General features: G+C 52.1%; 1 protein-coding gene across 20 annotated transcripts in view; it reads right to left on the reverse strand.

The window, feature by feature from the left end:
* The window catches only part of PIK3CD (phosphatidylinositol-4,5-bisphosphate 3-kinase catalytic subunit delta), a 77,027-nt gene that overhangs the window by 32,245 nt on the left and 35,650 nt on the right, over positions 1-9,132 (reverse strand). For 5 of the 20 annotated variants that reach the window (XM_055383883.2, XM_055383932.2, XM_055383909.2 and 2 more), the window contains exon 2: positions 5,100-5,204. The exons of 4 other annotated variants lie outside the window; for them this stretch is intronic. The gene's annotated coding sequence lies outside the window, so the exon portion shown is untranslated. Of the gene's footprint in view, positions 1-5,099; positions 5,205-7,031; positions 7,219-8,443; positions 8,628-9,083; positions 9,124-9,132 lie in introns of those variants that run through there. 11 more of the 20 variants (XM_063702918.1, XM_055383864.2, XM_063702912.1 and 8 more) reach the window with 6 other exon arrangements.

The raw sequence follows: 9,132 nt of genomic DNA on the forward strand, positions 1-9,132 counted from the left end.
CAACCTCCCTAGCTCAGGCAATCCTCCTGCCTCAGCCTCCCGAGTAGCTATGACTACAGGCACATGCTACCATGCCAGCTAACTTTTTATTTCTTGTAGAGATGGGGTCTCACTATGTTGCCCAGACTGCTTTCAAACTCCTGGGCTCAAGTAATTCTCCTGCTTCAGCCTCCCAAAGTGCTAGGATTACAAGTGTAGGCCACCATACCTAGCCAATTTTATTCTTTTAAATTTTTAAAATTTTATTATTACTATTTCTTGTAGAGATGGGGTCTCACTATGTTGCCCAGGCTGTTCCTGAACTCCTGGGCTCAAGTGATCCTCCTGCCTTGGGCTCCAAAGTGTTGGGATTACAGGCACGAGCCACCCCACTGTCAAATTTTAACTTCTTACCTTAGAAAATGAGTTTGTGGGCCAGGTGCCGTGGCTCACACCTGTAATCCTAGCACTTTGGGAGGCCACAGTGGGTGGACTGCTTGAGCCCAGAAATTTGAGACCAGCCTGGGCAACATGGCAAAACCCTATCTCTACAAAAAGGATAAAAATTAGCTGGGCATGGTGGTGTATACCTGTAGTCCCAGCTACTCGGGGGGCTAAGGCAGGAGGATTGCTTGAGCCCAGGAGGTCGAGGCTGCAGTGAGCCGTGATCACACCGCTGCACTCCAATCTGGGTAACAGAGAAACACCTTATCTCAAAAAAAAAAAAAAGTCTTTAATGTACTTTTTATTTGAATGGCAATTACAGAATTAATTTCCCTCAGAATTAATTAATTCTCAGAAATTTAAAAGCACTGACCATTTTCTTACAGTATCTTTCTTTCTTTTCTTTTTTTTTTTTTGAGACTGAGTCTCGCTCTGTCACCCCGGCTGGAGAGTGCAGTGGCACAATCTCAGCTCACTGCAGCCTCCGCCTCCCGGGTTCAAGCAATTCTCCTGCCTCAGCCTCCCAAGTAGCTGGGATTACAGGCGCATGCCACCACGCCCAGCTAATTTTTGTATTTTTAGTAAGACAGGGTTTCAATGTTGGCCAGGCTGGTCTTGAACTCCTGACCTAGTGATCCGCCTGCCTCGGCCTCCCAAAGTGCTGGGATAACAGGTGTGAGCCATTGCGCCTGGCCTGTCTTGTAGTTTCTACTGTTGCTTTTGAAAAGTCCAAAGCCATCTCATTCTCTGATCTGTATGTGGCCTTTTTTTCTCTGATGACATTTAGTAACTTCTCTCTATCTCTGGAGTTTGAAAGTTCATGATGATGTCCTATAGTGTGGGCCTTTTATTATTCATGGTATTGGGTACTACTTCGAGACTGTTTAAAAGTAGAAATGCCTTCAGTTCTAGAATTGTTTCCTACATACTTTTCCTTCCTCCGTTTCTCTTGCCTTTTTTTCTTGAGCTCCTATGTGGTGCATGCTGGGTCTCCTGGACTGAAGTCAAATTTTTCTATATTTTCTTTCCTATTTTCCATCTCTTAAGTCTTTGTGTTCTACTTTCTGGAAATTTGTTTTTCACTCTTCCAACTCTTCTGTTGAAATTTTTACTTCTGCTATTTTTACTTCTGCTATCTTAATACCTAACAGCTTATTATTTTATGAATGTGCCTTTTTTTTCCCATACAGCCATGTTTGTGACTTCTCAAATTTTTTTTTTTCTGTTTGTTTGGGTCTCTGTCTTTCACACTAGAAGTCTCTCTCTGTCTCTCTTTTTTTTTTTTTGAGACAGGGTCTCACTCTGTCACCCAGGCTGGAGTGCAGTGGTATGATCATGGCTCACTGCAGCCTCAACCTCTCAGGCTCAAGCAATCCTCCCACCTCAGCCTCCCAAGTAGCTGGGATCACAAGCATGTGCCACAATACCTGGCTTGTTTTTTATTTTATATAGAGAGAGGATTTCCCTACATTGCCCAGGATGGTCTCGAACTCCTGGGCTTAAGCGATCCTCCTGCCTCAGCCTCCCAAAGTGCTGGGATTACAGGCATGAGCCACCACATCTAGCCTGTAAATCTCATTCCATGTGGGATGGCCCTTGGCTGCCCATTCAAATCTAAGGGAAAGGCACTAACCCTGCTTGTACACAGGTAGGGCTAGTTGCTCGGTAGGCTTCAGTGTGAAATGACAAAGCAATAAGCTGACTTTTATTTTTTGAGACAGAGTCTCACTCTGTCGCTCACGCTGAAGTGCAGTGGTGTGATCTTGGCTCACTGCAACCTCCACCTCCCAGGTTCAAGCGATTCTCCTGCCTCAGCCTCCTAAGTAGCTGGGATTACAGGCATGAGCCACCACATCCAGATAATTTTTGTATTTTTAGTAGAGATGGGGTTTCGCCATGTTGGCCAGGCTGGTCTCAAACTCCGGCCTTAAGTGATGATCCTCCCGCCTCGGCCTCCCAAAGGACTGGGATTACAGGTGTGAGCCACCGTGCCTAGCAACAAGCTGGCTTTTCAACAAGGTCCCCCTCAATGTCAATACGTGAGTTATTTTTCTCGTGAGATCAGTTTGCTCAGACAGAAGTTCTCCAAAGGCCTGCCCAGAGGCTGTATGGAAGCTGCGGTGTTCGGGGAGCTACCCAGGATATGGTCTCACTGCTTGGCAAACAAACTCACTTCACCCTTTCGTTCTCCATGCAGTGCCTCTGCTGCCCTGGGCTAGGCCAACCTCTCTGAAAACACTGCCTGCCGGAAACCTGCCACCTGCTGGGGTGGGGAAGGGAACCATCTGGCTATGTGGCCTGGGGGGGTGGTCTGTCACCCTACCATGCTCTTTCAAGTAATCTTCCTGCTTCCAGCCCACCCTGCACACACCACCTTTCGAAGCACTCCATCCCCAGAGCCCCCATTCCTTTGCCTTTTCCACCTGCCTCCCCCATGGCCCAAGACGTTGGACATTCTCCACTCAGCTTCCCTCTCGCCTATCGGTTTCCTGTCCTGCAAAGGTTTTGTTCATACCACCCTCCTCAACCATTTACTTTTCTAGGTTTTTTTTTTTAAGAATTTACATTTTTTCTTATTCCTTTACTTTCATTTTAGTGGGATTTTGAAACAGAGCAGAGAAATACATATATGTTCGATTGGTATGTTTATGTCAAAGTCTATAATAATACTTACTAATAAATAAAAATCAAGTTTTAAAAGGTGCAGACACAGGTCAGGGCGTGGAGGGTGACGCCTGTAATCCCAGCTCTTTGGGAGGCTGAGGCAGGTGGATCCCTTGAGGTCAGGAGTTCGAGACCAGCCTGGCCAACATGGCAAAACCATGTCTCTACTAAAAAAAAAAAAACCACAAAAATTAGCTGGGCATGGTGGCGCACACCTGTAGTCCCAGCTACTTGGGAGGCTGAGGCAGAAGAATCGCTTGAACCCGGGAGGCGGAGGTGGCAGTGAGCTGAGATTGCATCACTGCACTCCAGCCTGGGTGACAGAGCAAGACTCCATCTCAAAAAAATTAAGTAAATAAATAAATAATAAATAAAAGATACAGACAGAATTCTCTCTGAGGGGTTTGGGGGAGGATACTCCAACGAGGAAACAGTGGTTTTCTCTAGTGCGGGGTGGGGTGGCGGTAAGATGATAGACGAGTATGCTTGTATGTTTTTGGTATTTTCCAAACTTGACATTAATTTCCTATTTTTATAAATAAAAAAGCATGAGGATTAAAAACTTTATTAAAAGGCATTTTCTGAGACAAAGATCAAGTCAGTATAAATAGATGTGTGGAAGAAATTCTAATCCTCCAACAGGGGTCTACATGATCTATGGCTTTTGCTTATGTGCAGGGGAGCGCTGGGGTTCCAAAGAAGCACCCCAGGCCTTCAGAGGTAGGTGGGAGTGGGACAGGGTGCTGAGCAGAAGGAGTTCTGGGCTAGTTTCTCTTACAGTGGCTGTTTTGATCTGGTTTATAGGTTAAAATTCTGCTTTATATTTTGATTTATTTTATTTATTTATTTTTTTGAGACGGAGTCTCACTCTGTCACCCAGGCTGGAGTGCAGTGGTGTGATCTCGGCTCACTGCAACCTCCGCCTCCTGGGTTCAAGTGATTCTCCTGCCTCAGCCTCCCAAGTAGCTGGGATTACAGGTGCCCACCACTACATCCAGCTAATTTTTTGTATTTTTAGTAGAGACAGGGTTTCACCATGTTGGTTGGCCAGGCTGGTCTCGAACTCCTGACCTCGTGATTCGCCCACCTTGGCCTCCCAAAGTGCTGGGATTACAGGCATGAGCCACGGCACCCGGCCTATATTTTGATTTTTAAAAAGAGATCCACAATCATCAAACAAGTTTGGAAAGTACCAATGAAGATCTAGAGAAAATGAGGCTGAGGTTGGGGAAAAAGCCTTTAAGGACGCCACCGCGCTCTAACCCCTGCCCCTTTCCATCCTGAAATGACAGTAGCGGCTCCAGTGGAATTCTGGGTACACACAGAATATGTTATGCACCCAGAGAGCTTGCAAGGGGACCGGCAGGTCTCGCAGTCATGGAGCTCCCAAGCCAGGCCCAGCTATTCCAGGCCCCCAGATGGGTGTGCGTAGCCAACGTCCAGCCAGTGTCGGTCTCTGGCCTCAGTGTCCTCATTTGCACCATGAAAGGACTGCATTCATCTTCTAAGCTAACGTCCTAGAAACTCCAAAGAGCATCCTCTTACTGAGACAGTGACTGCCAGCTCTCTGAAGACACAGAACGGCCCCACCTAGGGACTCCTTGAGAAGCAATACTGAATTATAAAAATTCAATCAATTTCCTCCAGAAAACTTTTAATATTTCTCTCCCCAGTCAGGCCAGTCCAACGCTACCATGGCCAGTGTGAGTCAAATACCAAATGCTGCAGCTTAGTAATGGGCTCCAGGACTCCTCAAAGCAAAGCCATTCCTTCTTTTCCCAGGCAGCAGCATCTCTCTCCTGGGAATGGCTGAGGTCTAGTTCACTTCCCCATTCATTCGCTCCTAGCACCAATTTGGGTCACTCTCTTCCTCTGGATGTGCTAGTCCTACAGAGAAGTCTTCCTTTGGCTGGAGAGTCGGGGAGGATGGGTTTGTTCACATTCTTAACCTATCTACAAAATAACATCTCCTTTCCCTTCCCCCACACACTTGGCCCGTTCCCCCAACCTACCTCTCTGGAATAGTCCAAGAAAGACCAGCAAAGCCCCCTCCGCCTGGCAGATTAAAGATGCTTTAGAATCAATGAGTGTCATCCCGCCCTGGCCTGACTCCTTATCTGTTGGGGAAAAAAGAAAAGAAAAGAAAAGAAAAGAAAAGAAAAGAAAAGAAAAGAAAGAAAGAAAGAAAGAAAGAAAGAAAGAAAGAAAGAAAGAAAGAAAGAAAGAAAGGAAACTATTTTAACAAGAGAGAATTTCAGAAACCTGTGCATTCTCTTACAGGACGTTAGCTCAAAATCAACTGCTTCATCTAGGTCTCTCCTTTTTGCAAACCAATCACATTCCACTTGATCGGCCTTTCTTGCCATCTGCGTCAATGCCACCCCCAGCTCCCTTTGGTGGTACTGAAACCAACCACAGGAGCATTTCCAGTGCCTGGAGCAGGAATGTGCACTCAGATGACTCAGATCGTTTTTAGAGCTGTTTGTTGGTTTTGTTTGGTTTTTTGAAAGCAAAGTAATTGATCTGAGCCAAGCCTGGGTTCGAGTTCCATTCGATGGATGCAAAAAGCAGGTTGGTGAACTTGAAATCTTTATTCCCCATGTGGATCTGTTTTCAAGGCCCAGGTCTAAAGGCAAATTCATGCCCTATTGGGCTGGAGATAAAAAGGAAGAGTGTGAGGGGAGGGGCCGCCCACTCCTTGCATCTGTGGTGCTTCTTCCCCCACCTCAGCCGCTCCAGGAAATAACAGAACCCCAAAGAGGGAAAAAAGACACTAGAGCTCCAGCCCAGTCTAAAGACCCAACCCCTTCTCCCAACCCCAGGCCCTGGGCATAGCTACCTCCACAGCTGGGAGCCTTCAGCCCAGAGCCCACTAGGTGGGCTTCGATTTAGCACAAAACCAAAACCAGCGGCTTCTCCGTGAGTCAAACAGCAGAGCCCTAGGAACCCGCTGGAAAAGGCATGTGTTGCAGGAACACATTTCCCAAGGACCAAGCTGGAGTCCTCCCTGCGGCCTCTATCCCTGCAAAGATGCTCCAGGGACCCTGCTGCGGGAGCCCAGGCATGCGGGCTCGGATGCTCCCTTCCCTCAAAATCCAGGGGACAGTGGCAAGCACTTCGCAAGGCACTGCCACCAGAGAAACAGGAGGTCAGCACCAAAGGCTAAGGAAGAAATCCCTTCCATTGCTGACCAATTAAGTGACTGGCCAATACCCGTTACCACGACAAATTATAGTAGCTCTGGCACAGGGAAATGAGACAGGATCATAAGGAAAGCCCTTTCAAAACAGGAAAAACAAAGCCAAAAGCAGAGGGAGCCGAGAAGGAACAGGAGGAGAGAATTCATCCTCAGGAATTCGGGTCAGGAAATAAGGAGCCAGGACAAAATCCACAAGAGGGCGGCCAGGGAGAAGGCGCTCCCCCGGGGAGGAAGCCGCAGGACCTCAGGATCTGGGTCTGCCACCCTCTAGCCCCCTTGGGCTCAAGGGCACAGCTCGGGAGGGACAGAGCGCAGGAGGCTCCGTCCCGAATCGGGGGCAGGGGGAGGGGAGGACGCGCACAGCCACTGCTGGGTCCCCGACAAGTAAACAGCCTGCCCCGAACAGGCGCGTCCTCGTGCGAAGCCCGCTGGAGGCCTCACGGATCCCATCAAGGGCGGCAGCCGAGAAACCTGGGATTCCCGACCCCCGGGGGGCACAAAAGGAAGCAACCAGATTAGGAGAGGGGAGCGTCGCGCGGCCCATAGCTGAGAATCCCACCGCGAACGCAACCCCCTGCCTCGGCCCCCCCAGCCCCCACGGCCCCGGACCCCCGATCGCCTCCACCGACCCTGCCCACCCCGCCCCAGGCGGACAAAGCCCGGGGCTGGGCGGGGTGGGACGCCCGGCGGGGCTGGGGGCGGGGCACGGGGACCCCGCAGACGCCCGCACAGGTGGGCTCCGTACCGGGTGTCGGTGCCGGGGGCGGGGCCCGATCTCCCTGGAGACAGTTGCCCAGGGGACACAGCGGGCGGGTCCCGGAGTGACGGGAAGACGCCAGCCTCCGGGCAGCGGCGCGGGGCCGGCGGGGGCCGGAGGGCAGGCCCGCCGCGCGAGGTGCAGGCGAGCGGGGCTCGGCGGAGGGGCGCGGCCCGGGGCGGGGCTGGGGCTACGGGCAGGCGGGGCGGGGCGCCGGTTGGGGGCGGGGCGTCCTCGGGGCTGGGGCGGGGCCGGGGCCGGCGGCGGCGCGGGCACCGTCGGCAAATTCTCACACCCCCAGCCGGGAGAAGCGCCCGAGCTCACACGGGCGGCGGAGAGAGGAGTGGACGCTGCAAATCCTCCCCGACCCCCGCTGTTCTCGCCCGGAGGCCCAGGACGCTGCCAGGCGGGGCCCTTGGGGTTCGCACCCTGAGCCCCAGAGCAGCCGCGGGACCCCGACGGCGCGCGCACGCTGGCTCTGGCCTAGGTTTCACCTTAAAATCAATAAATAGAAAGCGCCACCTGCAAAGCAAGGGAGGGCTGGTCGTCCACCAAACTGCTTTCCGCTCCCCGCTTTGCAAGGCATCCGCAGAAAGGGCGGGGTACTGGACCCAGGTCACAGAGCCGGAGCCAGGCTCACTCGAGTAATTGGCCAGCCCGGGCTCTGGGCTCAAATCCAGCCTGCTGGCTGTTCCCTAGCTGATGGGCCTTTCCATCGGGGGTTCCCTTATATGTATGTGAGATTTAGAAAATAAATGAGTGTACCTAGCACTTTCACTAATGCATCTATCCATTACAACGGGCGGTGTGCGTACAGTAACAACACCGAGACAATCCTTGTCCCGCACTTAAAAAAAACTCTGGGCGCTCCAGTGTTTTTGTTTTTGAGACAGGGTCTTGCTCTGTTGCCCTGGCTGGGGTGCAGTGGTGCGATCATAGCTCACTGTAGCCTCTACCTCTCTGGCTCAATCGATCCTCTCACCCCAGCCTCCCGTGTAGCTGAGACCACAAGTGCGCACCACCTCACTCTGCTAATTTTTAAAATTTTTTTGTAGAGGCGGGGGTCTAACTATGTTGCCTACGCTGGTCTCGAACTCTTGGGCTCAAGCCATCCTACCGCGTCAGCCTCCCAAAGTGCTCGGCCAGGCGCTCCAGTTTTTATCCAGGCATCTACACTGTAAGATAGATGTTGTTCTCCCTTGGTTGTAAGTGGGGAAGCCGAAGCTAGGCGGGCAGGGACTCTCACCCTCACGTACTCACACAAACACGGTCTGCACAGCCTCTTGGGCCGAGCTAGCGCTGGCACCAGTTTAGTTTGGTGCTGAACCCATACCCCTCTTGCTCTGCAAGAGCCCATCTCCCCTTAGAATATTCTTTCGGGTCCACAGCCCAAGACAAACCTTTGCCACAGGGGAACGCAGAGGAGGAAGCGGGGTGCGAGCACCAGAATCAGCCCTGGCGTGTCCCGCGGGGTGGTAGAAGGTGGTTTGAAGAACACTCTTTGGTGGTCCTAATTGCTGCACGTGAGGTCAAGGCAGGGCCCGCCCATCTCAGGCAGATGAGCTCCAGGAGCCTTCCTCGTGCCTGAGAAGACGGCAAGGAGAAAACACTGCCGGCTGGAAGCCCTCGAGAATCTCGAAGAAGCCCAGAATGAAAGGACCAGGCGGCCGGGACTCGGAGCTCCCTAGACAGGGCGCGCGCAGCCAGGCCTGACGCTTCCCTCCGCCCTCGGCGGCCTCTGCGTCCTTCCAGCACCCGGCAGCCCTGCCAGGGGTCCCGGATGCCCAGAGCACCCCCAAGGAGGAGAGAGAAGAGAGGGAGGCCAGGATGAGAAGACGGGGGGCCAGGGTGGGAGGGGACACTCCTCTTCCCTGGCCGTCCCTAGAAGTCACACACAGACATTCACTCAAAAAGACACGCATGCAGATGCGCACACACAGACACAGGCGCAATCATGTAAACGGACACACAGAGACCACAGACGCTCGTGCTCATACACGCGCTCTCGCTCTTCACACCCTGCACCAGGTGGGCACTCACCCGCCCGCACCCTGGCTGTGCTTTCGTAGATCCCGGGAGTGGGCGGAGC

Source organism: Gorilla gorilla, chromosome 1, assembly GCF_029281585.2.
Source record: "Gorilla gorilla gorilla isolate KB3781 chromosome 1, NHGRI_mGorGor1-v2.1_pri, whole genome shotgun sequence".
Classification (NCBI taxonomy): domain Eukaryota; kingdom Metazoa; phylum Chordata; class Mammalia; order Primates; family Hominidae; genus Gorilla; species Gorilla gorilla.